Raw genomic sequence first — 13,886 nt, forward strand, 5'->3', positions numbered from 1 at the left:
GAACAGTGCTGTGATAGAGTGAGAACTCATGGCCCAATCCAGGAAAACACTTAGGAATATGTTCTGTGCTTCTCAGAAGAATACTATTGGTCAAATATCTGTAAAAACTTATCTAAAGTTTAAGGTTCTCCTTAAAGGATTTTCAGGATCAGAAAAGTCACAAAAACTAACGTCCTTAAAATCCATTCATTTGTAGTGACAAAATTTACTTATGTGTTATGTTTGTATAACTTAAAGCCATATACCTGCTGATTAAATGCTTTCCAGGCATTCATTTACAATACATACTGCATTTAATTTAAATCCATCAGAAATGAGATAATATATGTCTATATGGATCAAATCAGTATATCCCAAGGAATTAACCTATGTATTATCATCAAAGAAGAAAAAAACATTGTGAGCAGCAACTGAATTACTGGTTCAGTCAGTCATGTCACTTATCTCTCAGTGAAGATCTTACCGTAGCAAAATATGGAACAGCCTTAGAGAAACAGTTACATAAGGAGAGAGATGTCTCAGCTCATCTTGATTTGGACCAATGTTAGGAGAAAGTACACTCAGTATGCTAAGCTTTGCTGACTTCTGCTATGGCATTGCAAACTCCAAGCATTGCATTCAAGCTATTCTGACAATCTCTCTTCCAATGTTCTGGGGAGGCTCATTTTGCAGGAAGAGGTCCCCCCTACACATTCCTCAGAGGCAATTCACTTTGGTCACACAAAACCTGATGCACTCAAACGGTCTTTATTTGAAAATCATGAAATATGACCACCCTGTTCTGAGATTTCTACTATGGTTTATTTTTTCTGTCCCCAAAATAACCAAAAGAAACCAAAAACCCAACATCAAGCAAACATTGTTCATTACATTATCAGGTCTGCAAATTCCAGTGGACATTGGATCAAGCTCTTTGACAAAAAAACACCAGCCTTGTACAAAAGGAGAGACTACAAAGCAGTTTTCTATAATTCCACTTAGAAATAGTTAAAAGCTAAGCAGCAAGGGAGAATTTTCACCATTTAGTCAGAACATCCACTGGAAGTAATAGACTGAAGTGTTGATCATATTTCTTCATAGCTAATAAACAGAGAATGCTTTAATTATCAACAAGACACTTAGCAATCCCTGGAAGTTCTTCCCCATGTTATGTCCACACACTCTTTCAGGTTGATGAAACAATTTTGGCTTTAGTATGTAGGTGTTTAACTTCCGAGGGAAACTTGCAATGATTGCCGTAATTTGGCAAATATACTACGTATTGCTGCTGTTACCAAAACCCAGTTATACCATATGAAGCAGGAACTAATAGCTGAGGTGTGTTTTCATCTGTAATCCTAGACATTTTATTAATTGATAAAACTGTATGGGATGGAGGAGGTGATCGAGAAAAGGCAACAGCAGTTTCAGAAAACATTTTCCAGCAAGTCGCAACAAGAGTAGTTATGGTGGGATGCCAGTAGTACCACTATGCCAGAAACGTCATGTTTGAAAATAAAATGACGGAAAATCTACATAGGGACCCCAAAAATACTCTCTGAACATTTGAAATAATGATCAACGCTGTGATTGTGTAACATAAATATTAACATGTAGTCAAAGTATTTGAGAATTTGCAAAATACTAGCATGCAATAGAAATGTTTAGGAATGCGGTAATTAAAAAAAACAAGGCATAGGGAGTTTAAAGAGCCTGACAGTTAACTCCTCGATACATCTTTCCCTTTCAGGATTTAGAGTGGTGTATTTTCAAGATGATCTTCTGTCCCTTTTGACGTGATCCCCTACTTTGTCTTCAAGACTAAGAGAAAGAAACGTCCTGGCTCTCCCTACACCCAGTCACCCCCTTCCCACCACCGGAAATTGCTTCTCAGGGATGAGACGGAATGTGAGTAGGGCTGTCGGGGTGGCGGAGCCCCAGGGTGCGGGCCAGCGCTGCCTGCGGGCAGCGGGCAGCGGAGGGGAGCGGGCAGCGGGCAGCGAGGAGCGAGCAGCGAGGAGCGGGCGGCGAGGAGCGGACGCTGTCCCTGGTGCTGAGCACCGCCCGCCGCTGGCGTTTGCCGCCAGGCAGGTCTGTGCAAGGGGAAGATAAAAATAAAACAACCTAGAAATCAACCGATGGTAAAAATTGCCGTGGTGGTCACATTTGGCAGGCAGGATCGCATTTTTACAAATAAATGCATAGACCTGGGTCTTAAACTACTGGACAAGGTTAATTCCCAGCACAGCTACCTGCGCTGCCACGACTGAGTGGCTGTGCATACAGACGTGCATGTGTGCATGCACGCTGGTGCTTAGGTCTCTGTCTCCCTGCTTGGCTGGTGGTATTGCTGTCCCACTCAGTCCATAGTGAATCATTTTTTCACGTGTAGAGATTAGCTTTGATAATTAAATAAGGAACAGACGGGACTCGCTGAGCAGAGCCAAGTGATTTGTCCCAAGGTCACACAGAAAAGTCTATGGCTGAGCTAAGCCTGGCTCTCTCTGGAAAACAAATACATTCCCGTTTCCATTATACCCTCCTAGCAAGACAAATCCCCAGTTGTGAGCAGAGGAACTATACCACACACATCACCAAGCCCAGGTATGACAGTACCCCCAGCCCCTGCAGCCCCACACATACCATGCTCCCGCGGAGGGATCAGTGCCAGCTGCCCTCCAGCATCCTGACCCCGTCATGCCCCTGCAGTCCCTAGAGAGGTACCCCAACGGTTGGCTTGATGGTCCCCCAGGAGTTGTACTAGTCCTCCATCAACCAGGGTACTGACCAAAAGCAAGAAGAAGGGAAGGAGAGGGGGAGAAGAGTCCCTCCTCTATCCACAGCTTTTCTGTCCACAATCCGGGGCACATAAATACCTTCTCCCAACCCACAGCGTTACCTTGTCAGTGGCAGCAAGTGCTTCTTCCCACAGTGGTGGCAAAATGGTCCTTTTGGTGGCAATAATTAAGACAGGTAGGGGTAGGCACCTCCTATTTTCAGCGACGGCAGAGATAGCACTCCTTACACAGACCTTCTGGAGCTGAATAATCCTCAAATGCCTCTGCAAAGATCACCAGCAGGTGAGCCCCACTCGGCTAGCATTGTCACTCCTTCAGCTATAGGCACAACCTATTTTCTTCTGATCACAGGCAAATGCTGAGGACCGCGTATCCTACCCCCGCGAATGCATGCACATACACACACGCCATGCAACACGCTGTTCTCTCAGCATCGCCCAAATCTCATTTGCAAGAGGCGTGAACGGTCCCTGGATTTAAGGGAGGGGGAAGGCATGAGGAGGAGGAATAAACAAACAAACGATGAAACAACAGATGGGTCTTTGCTCTCTGCTACCACAGCCCTGGTCTTCCTAAATACTTGCTGCAGCCTGACTCACCTGCTTAAACACCTCCGCCCTTCCTCACATATGCACAGTAGCAACCTCTCTATGTTTATAGTGAGCTAAGCCTGCGTTCTGCCCTGTGAGGAAATCTCTCCAGATGCTCTGAAGGGTGTAAAGTCCCCCTACAAACCGACACCTCTCTCTCGCACTACACTCCGGCAAGTAAGAAAGCGGCAATCGGTTCAGAACAGCATCATCCAAAGGAAAAAAAAAAAAAAAAAAAAAAAAAAAAGCTGTTTAAAACGGAGTCGAGGGGGAGAGTTTACCCCTGCGGTCCCGGCGACCTTTTGTGAACTGACCCCCGAACTTTGCTGTCCGCCAGGGTCGCGGTGCCCGGGACCCGGGCGCTCCGCTGCTGCACCGGGCTGGGGGACGAGGGGGCTTTTCTTATGGGCGAGTACCGGGCTTCAACGCAATTTTTTAGTGCCACCAAGTGGCATACATCCCTCCAGGAAACCAAGCAGCATGCCAGCCTGGGCTCTGCCTGCTGCTCTCTGGCAAGGGGAGAGAGGGGGATGCAAGAGCACCGACCAGCCCTCTGCACACAAACACACACACACGCAGAAATATCAAGCAGAAAGGAGGGACTGTTTGCCACTGGAAGGACAGGTTGCCCTCTCCAGCCTTCGCCCCTTCCCTTGCCTGCAGGGTGACCACACTGGGCACGGCGAGATGAGGACAGATGCCCCTGCCAAGGGCAAACCGAGTTGCCAGCCCCACAGGCGGGTTGTGCCCCGGCTTCTGTCCCCCGTGAGCTGCCCCCCGCTCCTCCCCACGGCAGGTGTTACCTGCAGCCATCCTTTCCTGCCGGGCACTCTCCCCTCCGGCATCCCGGGCTCTCTGCACCCAGAGGCTCTGCAGTTCCCTGCCAGCCCCCTGCCTCCTAAGCCAGCATCCCTGGACCGTATCTGCAGACCTATGAACAGGCTTTTTATTTGCCTACATTCTGCCCACAAGCTCGGTACCCTCCGAGCCCATCCTCTTCCCCGCCCTCCCACAAACCCCACAGCAACACTCTTGCCTGCTAACTACCTGCTGCCCGCACAGCACATCTACCTTTCCTCGGTTAACCCTTCCCTTTGGAAGCCAGCCGAAGCTTTACCTTCTCCTCCGGTATCCCTGCATTTTCCCAAATTCTCCCCCTCCCTCTCTCTCCCGTCTCGCTGCTCAGCCCCACACACCCAGCTCCTGCTTCCATTCACACCCAGCCATCCCGCACGGCACCGCATCGTTCCATTCCTCCCCCGGGGTGGGCACAGGGCCGGGCGCGACGGCTCTGAGCGCGGGGAGGGGGTTGTGGCTAGCGTGGGTGGGTGGGAAAGGTCCGAGGTAGTCTGAGCCCTGACAAACTTAACACATCCCTGTTCTCCTACTGCAACAACAATGAACACCAAGCAACCATCACAACACAGTGCCAGACAGAATTCATTCCTTTATTCAAAGCTATTCTTAGCAAATAAATTTAAAAACAAAGTAAAATAAATAAATAAATAATAAAGCAAAATGCCATTTAAGTAAGAGCTGATCTGGCATTTAAAAGGCTGCTGGGTCTGACCATTTACCAGGCTGTATTTGCAGAGAAGGATTAGCTCGTGCATCCATTTTCAAGAATTAACAGCCTTTCTCTGCCACTGCTCCACAGCTTGACACTCCCTGCTGGTTCTCCCCTCTTTAGGTTGCTGCTTAAAATATTATCTCTTTTTATTTTTTTTAAAGCAGCTACTGAATGACCCAAATCCCAGCCACTACATGGTGTGGCTTCCCCAGTGTGACTGCATTGCCATATCCAACCTGCACCATGTCCTCCTCACACCCCTGTCCCTCTGAGTTAACTTTGGTAAAGTTGTTAGGGCATAGAGGAAGAGGAAAAGTCTTACTATGACTCCATCTGTGCTTCTAATTCCCTGTTATCCTTTTATTGCTGTCTCTCTTAAACCAGATTACCAGCTTGACTGCTTCTTTCACCCCAGATTGTGAAGGATATATATCCCACATGTCCTTATCAGGTGTGGAGTATGGCTTCTTTTTCCTTTGCATCGTCCTTCAGTCCCAGCCAAGGCCTGGCTGGGAGCCCATCAGCTGGCACCTGCTTCATGCCCTTACCCGGCTCTCCTGGCTCCTTCAGTCATGGAAGCCCTGGAAAAGGCCAGGTCTTAAGCAGAGGGCACTGAGAGTGCGTGTGGCTCTAACTCTTGGTTTCCTCTACACAGTTCCAAGAGCTTCTGTGCTGGTGCTTGAAGGGATGAAGGTAGGTTATTACATGACAGGGGACACCCCTAGTTACCATTCCTGTCAGTGCCCTGGGGGGCTGACAGGTAAGGAGCATCTTTCCTCTTCCTCCCTATGCCCATGCTTCTCTCAGATGTTGTCTTCCTCATGAACCATGTGGTGTGAAATGTCTAGACGGTCAGGAGCCTAGAGACAGAGAAGAGAGGGAACATATATTTGTAGAAAAAGCACAAATAGACAGAAGGAGTGGAGGGTGCTGTCCGTAGAAAGGAATGGTGACACCACAAGCAAAGTGTTATTACTGTGCACAGGGGTCTGGAAGGAATCAATGCTGGATGAATCGAGGCAGAGGGGAGGTGCCGTTGCTTTGCTGAGCTGTCACAGCAGTTGCCTGCCTTCCCCTGGGACTGGGCGTGTGATGAGGGAGTCAGAAAGCAGCCACCTCCCACTGGCAACAGACACAGCCAGCTGGCTGGCAGGGAGCTGGGTGACCCACAGCAGGAGAGGGAGAGGATCCCCACACAAGCAGGACACACAGAGCTGTGTAGGAGCAACCACAGGGGATGCAAAGCAGCTCCTACACACACATCCCCAAGGACTCCCTGTGAATCAGAGCCCAGAGTCAGAGTTCACTGTGCCAGATGTTTGGAGCAGCTGGATCAAAGATTAAAGGAGGCAAACAGAATGGATGGGAGTGGCCATGGCATATACATTCCTAATGCCTCTCGTTGACCCTTTAAATGGGGTCCCAATAAATACAGATATATATAAAAGGCTCTTCTCCCTTGCTCTCTTTCTCCCCTTTCTCCCCTCCTCCCTTTCCATCATTCACAACCATTTTAGAGAACCCATAAAATTAGCCTCTGTCTTCTCTACTGATGGTAGTTTCACTTTCCTCAACCAAAAAATTTTCCCTCCTATTTTGATACTATTTTTAAAGTTAACAAAATGAAAGCTTCCTCTTCCTGTTTGCAACAGCATCAGCAAAAGTTAAATAAACTGGTACCTGAATAAGGACATATAATAACTAAATTTTACAAGCCCAGTATTGGTCACATTCATTTCTTCTGTGGCAGTAGCACCTATAAATACTAGCACAAGGCTGCAGATTTGCTGTATCTCTGCACTCTGAGGAGCTCATGCACACAAAAAATTGCAGGGGTAAAAAGAGTGTGAGTAAGTCTCCAGTATAATCAGTGTCTCTGAAGAGCATCCTAACCATGCTAACATTTTAAGATAGAAAATAAGGAGACTAAAGGAATACTAATTTGGATTCTCTTCAATTCCAGAATTAATAAACCCTGTGGGACACAGGCAGCACAATCAGAGAAAAAGTGTGGACAAGAAGGTGATGTTGTATTGACCAAGATAAGCTAAGTGCCTTCTTTCTTAGGAAATCATCTCTAAAACAAAAAAAAAACAAACAAACAAAAAAAAAAAAAAAGAAAAGGAAAAAAAATGGATATGATGTGTTTGTATTCATATATATATATATGAATATATATATATATATATATATATATATATACACAACAGTATTTGTTCCCTTTTGGATAAGGTGGAGAAGATGGAGCCAGGTGTGAATAATCCAACCTGCTTAAAGTTCATGACATAATTAAAATCAAGAAAATTACTCTCGCCTTCCTAACAGGTATCCTAAAGGCAAGTCTTTTATGTAGAAGGAGAAAAAAGGTGCAAAGTATGCTATACAACACATATTAAAAGAAAACAGCAGCCTGCTAGGGTATAATAATACTTTTAGAATCCTTATCCTTAGTTTGTGTTGTTCTTCCAGCCTTGAGGAATGCAAGGGCCTGACTTTATATGTCTCTTTTGTAGAGATTTATATATAAACTTCATATTCTCTTAAGAGTTGTCTTCGTTTCAGCTACCATAGGGTTAAGTTCTTCTCAGTGGCAGTTACAGTGCTGTGTCTTGGATTCAGAATAAGAAATTTTGGGGTTTTGCTAAGTCAAGTTTATCCTAACTCAAGGATTTTTTTTCTTGTCTCTTTCTCTGCCGGTGATGAGGTACACAAAAGAAATTGGGAGAGAGCACAGTTGGGACAGGTGACATGAACTGACCAAAGGGATATTCCACACCATAGAACTGCCATGCCCAGTATATAAACTGGGGGGAGTTACCCAGAAGGGGAGCAAATCTGGGGTCGGGAAGTGGGGTCTGGCATCCGTCAGCAGATGGTGAGCAATGGCATTGTTCATCACTTGAGTTTTCCCACATCATTATCATTATTATCAACATTTATGATCATTACTGTATTTTTATTTTATTTTTGATTATTAAACTGTTCTTGTCTCTACCTACAAGTTTTATGTTGACTCTACTCCCCATTCCACTAGGTTGGGGGTGGGGAAGAGGGGGTTTGAGCGAGCATCTGAGTGGTGCTTAATTTCCAGCTGGGCTTAAACCACTACAGAGTGAACACAGGAGTATTGTATTTTGTAGGGTGCAGTTCATGTGATTTATCTTAAACATTTTGTTTAGGATGACAAAGAAGGAGATATTAAGATGTGTCCACTTCTCTTCACCAATTCCAAAGTGAATTTATTCCTCAGAGGAATATCCATGTAGTACCAGTGTGCTTTCAAGGAATCTGACTAATTTTTCACTCCTGGTTGTGCGTTGGTATAAAGGAGACAGTGAAATACCCAATACTTTGAACACTGTTCTAGTTCTGTGCAAGGAAGCAACCCAGCTCTTAGAAGCTGGTAAAAATCAGAAACTCCAAACTGAACCTAGCTCTGGAGCTCCTTCAGTGTTATTCAGGCCCTGGGTAAGGATTCTTACCTTAGATATAGATTTAGAATCGAAAATTGGAGGTGCCTGTAGGATTGTGTTTGGCCTGACCCTTATTCTCATCAGTGGAAAACAGGACATGAGAGAGGAAAACAGAATACAGAGCTCTGAGAAGGATGATTGCATGAAGTGTGTAAAAAGGGAACGAGAAGTTATCTATGGAGATTTATGTGAGTAATGGGATGTGGCTAAGAGATTGTAGCACACAGATGTCCTCAGATTTACCCACAAGAAGTTATTTTAAGAGAATAAAAGCAGTTTTCTTGGCATCTGAGTAAAAACTAGCACCAAATGGTTGTATTTACCCTAGGAAATTGTTCTATGTGTCCTCCCTGTAACTCCTTCTTTGCACCTTCTAGAGAATTAATTTCATATCTAAAGTAGCTATACTTGCCAAAAGGGGTAAGTGGAACTTTTGCAGAATTGCAACTCTGGTTCACATGAGTAGGAGTATTCAGGGGCAGTAACTCTAACCTAGGAAGTTTGGTTTATATTTACCTTTATGACTAAAGGTATTATTCCTATTATTCAAGTTCAATTTCCTGCTGTTTGAAATGTTATAAGCATTTTTGACTTTATAAAATCAATAAAAATGTATTACATTTACATGTTTTCTTCTTGCTTCCTTTGTTATTTCCATTTTTTTTAAGTATGTGCACATTTTATATTCACCTACTGTATCCTATGCTATTCCAATCACTATTTTCCACCAAAGAATTTTAGCTCAGTCATCAAGAGACTCAAAACTGATGTGTGAGGATCTTAATTAAATGCAGCGGGCACATGCACCTTGAAAGGAGAGCTTAGGGTATAGTCAGGCCTCCCTATTAAACTTGGGTGAAATGCACATAACTCCAAAACAAAACCAAACAAAAATAAATTCGGTACCACTAAGGTTCTCAGAAAACTCCACAACCTAAAAAGATGTTTTTATCTGTGCTGAGGAAATTGGTTTAGCATTCTCACATCATTCAAAATCTGATGCTGCTGCTCCTATTTCTACTCAGCGAGTTCCAATCTGAGTGGGGGAGTGCTTCTAATGAAGGCTGAAAGAATGAAACCTCCAATTATGCTGCCGTATGATACACTATCTTCTCTCTGCAGTGAGAGTAGAGTACTGAATGGGTGAAACTCAACCAGTTTTGAACTCATGTTTTGAACTCATGCCTGATAACCCCAGATTGGCATCTTCAGCTGAAGAGTGGGGAGGCAATGGCAGCGGGGACATTATGTTGTGAAGTCCCCAAACCTACATAAAATGGGATCAGATTTGTGTCAGCGTTATTGATTCATGTGAATACAAGGCAGAAAAGTTCCTGGCTCTGAAATAAATTCTTCCCTGAGAACTCTGCTCATTCCAGGATCCAGACCTTACACTCATGAGAAAGAATAATATCAGAGGTAAACATTCTTACAAATTAATTTCATTCATAGAATCTTAGATTGGCATGGGTTGGGAGGGACCTTAAAAATCATCTCACTCCATCCTCCCTGCCATGAGCAGGGACACCTTCCACAAGACCAGGCTGCACAAAGCCCCATCCAGCCTGCCCTTGAACACTTGCAGGGATGGGGCATCCTCAGCTTCCCTGGGCAACATGTGCCAATGTCTCACCACCCTCACAGCCAAAAATTTATTTCTTATATCTAATCTAAACCTTCCCTCTGTCACTTTAAAACCATTCCCCCTTGTCCTATCACTACACATCCCTCCACAAACCCCCTCTCCCTCTCCTTACTTGTCAGATCTTTTAGGTACTGAAAGTTGCTAGAAGGTTTCCCTGGGGCCTTCTCTTCTCCAGGCTGAACAGCCTCAATTCTCTCAGCCCGTCTTTACAGGAGTGGAGTTCCAGCCCTCTGATCATCTTCATGGCCCTCCTCTGGACTCACTCCAACATGTCCATGTCCTGTTTATGTTGGAGGCCCCAGAGCTGGATGCCAAGATGTTAAACAGGACTGGTCCCAACACCTATCCTTGAGGAATGCCACTTATCATTGGTCTCCAATTGGATATTGAGCTGTTGACTGCAGCTCTTTGTAACTATCCAACCAAATCCTTATCTCCTGAGTGGTATATCTGTCAAATTCACTTCTATCCAACTTAGAGACAAAGATGTTCTGCAGGACAGTGTCAAACGCTTTGCACAAGTCCAGGCAGATGACAAAAGTTGCTCTTTCCTCATCCACCAACACCATAAGTCTGTTGTTAGGAAGCCTTCAAATTTATCAGGCATTTGCCCTCAGTGAAGCCATGTTGGCTGCCACCAATCACTTCCTCAGTTTCCATGTAGCTTAGCATAATTTGCAGGAGGATCTGCTCTATGATTTTACCAGGCACAGAGGTGAGACTGTCTGACCTGTGGTCCTCGTGGTCTTTTTATTTTCCTTTTTTAAAAATGGGAGTTAAGTTTTCCCTTTTGCAGTCAATGGCTACATCACTGGATTGCCAGGTGTTCTCACATAAGAACGCGTGCCTGCTCCTATCTGCCTATAGAAGGCCTCATCTGTTCGGTCTTCCTGGTTGAAAGCAGTCTCCCACTAGAAAGTGACCTGCCTCTGCTCTCCCTTTCATCATCTCCCACAAGCTCTTTGATTCCCACGTGGAATTTCATGCATTCCAGCTCATTGTTGACCATTGTGGAGAACTGCCCTTTGGTTGAAGAGCCACCCTCAGGACTACCCTGCATGAAAACAAACCAGAGGATAAAGGTGATGAATTTCCCTTGAACAAAACTCTGTCCTCCAGATGAAAGTGGCAAAATGTCACCTCAATGCTCCATGCTAATTATCTTACTTTCAGCTGAAACACTGATATTTCCAGCTATTCTTGGCCAGCTGATTCCTCCTGCTGGCACTATGATATGAACCCCGTTCCCTCCATGAACAAAGGAGGTTGGCAAAGGACTGGGAAATACGTAGCACAGAACAACCTTGCTCCAGCAGTAACACAGACTTGGATCAGCACGTGCCTGCTTGGCAGTTCACCTGCCACAGAAGGTGACTTGGAGCAAGCTCTGTCTCCTTGGTTGTAGCTATTTTTGTGCAAAATGTAATCTCAGAAGCAGAACTAGTAACAGTGGCAGGAGGCATAGATACAAAATTATTTCAGTCCTTCACCTTCCCACAGGACACCAAAACACGGCAAGAAAGGACTAAGGCAAGCAGAAATCAGAGGTGTTAAGTTTGGTGTATGTCTTTAAACTATGAATCCCCAATATTGCTTTCCTAGGTAAACAATTACTGAAGTTACCATAGGAACACTGACTTGACTAAAATAGTCTTTGTATTTTGAAGATGACTACTTTTTTGAGACCCAGAAATGTGGCTGCTGTTCACAAATTAGTTTCTGTCAAATTAATTAATTATGTATGGCCCATTGAAGAAGCAGGTGCACCTCAACTTTTTACTGGCACTGAGCAAGCTCTTGAATTTATGAAATGGGGATTTTTTTGGGGTTTTTTTTCATTCCTGAAATGGAAGAGGCTGATGAAGAAAATTAGTAGATAAATTACTTTGAACTATAATTAAATACCAAATGCAGTTCCCTTCTCTTATATACCTCTTTTTCCCTTAGATAAATCTATCTACACAACCACCCAAAAACTTTTCTCTGTCAAACTTTCTTCCTTCAACTATCAATGCACACTAAAAGAAAATACAACTAAGAGAAATGCAGCTTTCTTTTTGGATGCTTTATGACTCTAGATGTATAAGGGTGCTTTATTAAGACAAAACACAGTTGAATGGGCATATCCTATTTTTACTTGGGGCTTCTCCCAATATCTCTTCTGGCTGCTTCTTTCAAGGTCAAGAGCTGTGCCATGGTAGCCTGCTGGATGAATAATTTAATTGGTGATGGATCCAAATCATTTACAGTAACGTGTGAGCATGAAAAGCTTGGATATTGAGAATGGATACATAACACAACTTTCCTTAGCAGACATAGGCTACTGTAATGTGAAATCTACCTCTGGTCATCTATACTTCCTTCATGATAGGAACTGGTGCTTGGCTGATACAATTAGTGTCATCCCTAAGAAGTCTTCAAGTGAGTGTACCTTAAGATTGGCCAATTTATGAAAAAAGACTAATTGAGAAGCAGATACCTGCCTTATAAACTCTTAGGCAGTATGAACGTGACATGGTTTTCATAAAAAAGGAAAAACAGTATTTAAGAACTGTCTGGTTAAGAAATTGTCAAGACAGGTAAAAACTTCTTTTTGAAGACTGAGTGAAACAACCATCTGTTTTTTCCCCAGCATGGGCCACTAGCTAAACATGAAGTTTAAATGATCACTTCTCCACTTCTCCTGTGTTTAAACATCAGCCTGTGCATTAAAGCAGCTCAGACACATGGTGTGCTAAAGAACACTGAGCTTATTCATTTGTCAAACCTACCCTATTGTGCATATTTCTAATGCAGCTACTCCCACAGCATTGAGCTGACAGAAATGCTTATCACAGTGCAGCCCCACTGAGATTCCCAATGTGAATTCTGACCTTAAGAAGCCGTGTGGAAAATCCAACTGCGACACCAAGAAGTTCTGAGACATCATTTCAGACTTAAATAGGATGTGAAATAAAAGAAATAAATGAAAAAAATTATTAGAATTGTGTCTCTGAAGGTCTCATGTATGAGCACTTGGATGATCTCTGAAGGCAGAAGAAGTAAAAAAGAATAAGGAATAAGTAAGGTAAAAATGAAACGCTCCTTGTGTATTGGTAGGAAAAATTCAGTGCGTTTTCTTTTTTTTTTTTTTTTCACCAGTACAGCTCTACTGCACTTTATTAGAAAACTGCTGCAACTGTTCCATGTTTCTAGTGCAGCTCTAGGGTAGGCCAAGTGTTTGCCTTACCTGCATTCCCCACTTTTCTTAGAGGTGGTCATGTCCTGCTAAAACAAAAAATGTTAAAAAATTTGGAAAAGAAGTAGAGAAAATCTCCCATTCCCTGTTTACTTGATATGAAGCTGGGATGAGATGAAGATGGGTCTCATTAAAGCCATATAACATCCAAATCCTGCATAAAGATAGAAAAATATTTATTCTTATAGAGGTGAATGTGCTTTTGCTTGGTCCTAAGCCAGTACCCACTGAATAAATAGCATAAATGAAAACAGCTTGAAATAATAGTCCAGATCTAAGAAAGAGAAACATCTGAAGCTCTCAGGTGTCTGGAGTACATGACAGAGAAGAAGACTGGTGGTTGTATGTAATGCCAAAACTGCAGTGATGTCTATGCACATGTTAATGCAAGGAAGGCAAAGAGGTATTGTTTTAAGCAGAGATAAAATGTTGTGCTGTACAGAAAAAAGAACCAACCCAGAACTCCCACTCACACAGTCGAATTTCATATGTAAATTGGCCCCAAAACACTGCTTTGTTCACAGGTCTATTAACCCCTATGGAGGAAAAGAAACAAAACTGTCATAATATGGTCAAGTTTGTTAGGACCATGT

The 13,886-nt window shown here is 43.7% G+C and overlaps 1 protein-coding gene across 7 annotated transcripts in view; it reads right to left on the reverse strand.

Annotated features, from left to right (window-relative positions):
• GRM5 (glutamate metabotropic receptor 5) overlaps nucleotides 1-4,582 on the reverse strand; it is a 246,884-nt gene extending 242,302 nt beyond the window's left edge. Inside the window, exons 1-2 of one of the 7 annotated variants that reach the window (XM_019286772.3) lie at nucleotides 4,564-4,582; nucleotides 2,879-3,040 (exon numbers count right to left, since the gene is read on the reverse strand). The gene's annotated coding sequence lies outside the window, so the exon portion shown is untranslated. Of the gene's footprint in view, nucleotides 1-2,622; nucleotides 2,645-2,878; nucleotides 3,342-3,376; nucleotides 3,525-4,170; nucleotides 4,257-4,563 lie in introns of those variants that run through there. The other 6 variants (XM_019286771.3, XM_019286770.3, XM_019286774.3 and 3 more) reach the window with 6 other exon arrangements.
• Between the last annotated feature and the right edge of the window lie 9,304 nt (nucleotides 4,583-13,886).

Source organism: Corvus cornix, chromosome 1 (genome assembly GCF_000738735.6).
Source record: "Corvus cornix cornix isolate S_Up_H32 chromosome 1, ASM73873v5, whole genome shotgun sequence".
Lineage (NCBI taxonomy): Eukaryota > Metazoa > Chordata > Aves > Passeriformes > Corvidae > Corvus > Corvus cornix.